We start from the raw sequence: 1,074 nt of genomic DNA on the forward strand, positions 1-1,074 counted from the left end.
GTGGGTCGATTTTTCCAAGAAATACCAAGCCAAGAAATACGTGTACCAAGTTTCATCATGATATCTCAATTTTTACTCAAGTTACAGCTTGCACGGACAGACAGACATCCGGATTTCAACTCTACTCGTCACCCTGATCACTTTGGTAAATATAACCCTATATCTGACTCTTTTAGTTTTAGGACTTACAAACAACCGTTATGTGAACAAAACTATAATACTCTCTTTAGCAACTTTGTTGCGAGAGTATAAAAATTTAGGAAATTTGCGCCAGATACTRCAAGAGAATTAACATCAAACTATTACTGGTATTATCTTCCTGCGTCAGTCCATAAAATGTTAATTCACGCTCCCGATGTTATTCAATATGCATTAGTTTCAATTGGAGATCTTTCAGAAGAAGCTGCTGAGTCAAGGAATAAAGACGTTAAGATGTATCGACTCCATCATACGAGAAAGAACTCACATGTCGCTACAAATCAGGATTTATTAAACCGAGCTCAAGAGTACTTGAGCTTAGATCCTTTCATCTCTGGTCAAAGAAAATTACGATGCAAAAGTAAATCAATTTTATTAAAATCAGTTTTTGATTTAGTTGAATAAAATTCAAATATTTCTTTTTTTGTTAATCAACTTTTTTATTATTAACATCGACGGGTGGCGGAATTTGAAACCAGATAGGCCTTTGGAGCGGTTTATTTATGTTAATATAATTGTTAATTACTTGTTATGATTTTTAAAAGCTTAAGAAAAAATGTAACTTTAATATAGGCAGTGGAAGTATTCAGATATCAGCGGTTCCTTACTTAATATAATAATTATGTCTAAAATGGGTAATTTTCTTTGAAGTGCTGCAAAAATATTGCTACTAAAAATTTTGTATCCAGCAATGTCGGCAAAATATTTATCGCATTCACAGTTTTTTTATGAAAATCTTTTTAGGAAATGAGGCATTTCATAAATTTTTATGTCGCTGTGGTATAGACACTGAATGTCCACTAGATGTGTATAAGAGACAGGCATTTCATAAATTTTTATGTCGCTGTGGTATAGACACTGAATGTCCAAGTTGGT

The sequence above is a fragment of the Bactrocera latifrons genome, unplaced genomic scaffold, assembly GCF_001853355.1.
Source record: "Bactrocera latifrons isolate USDA-ARS-PBARC rearing strain unplaced genomic scaffold, ASM185335v1 scaffold_166, whole genome shotgun sequence".
In the NCBI taxonomy this organism is placed as follows: Eukaryota; Metazoa; Arthropoda; class Insecta; order Diptera; family Tephritidae; genus Bactrocera; species Bactrocera latifrons.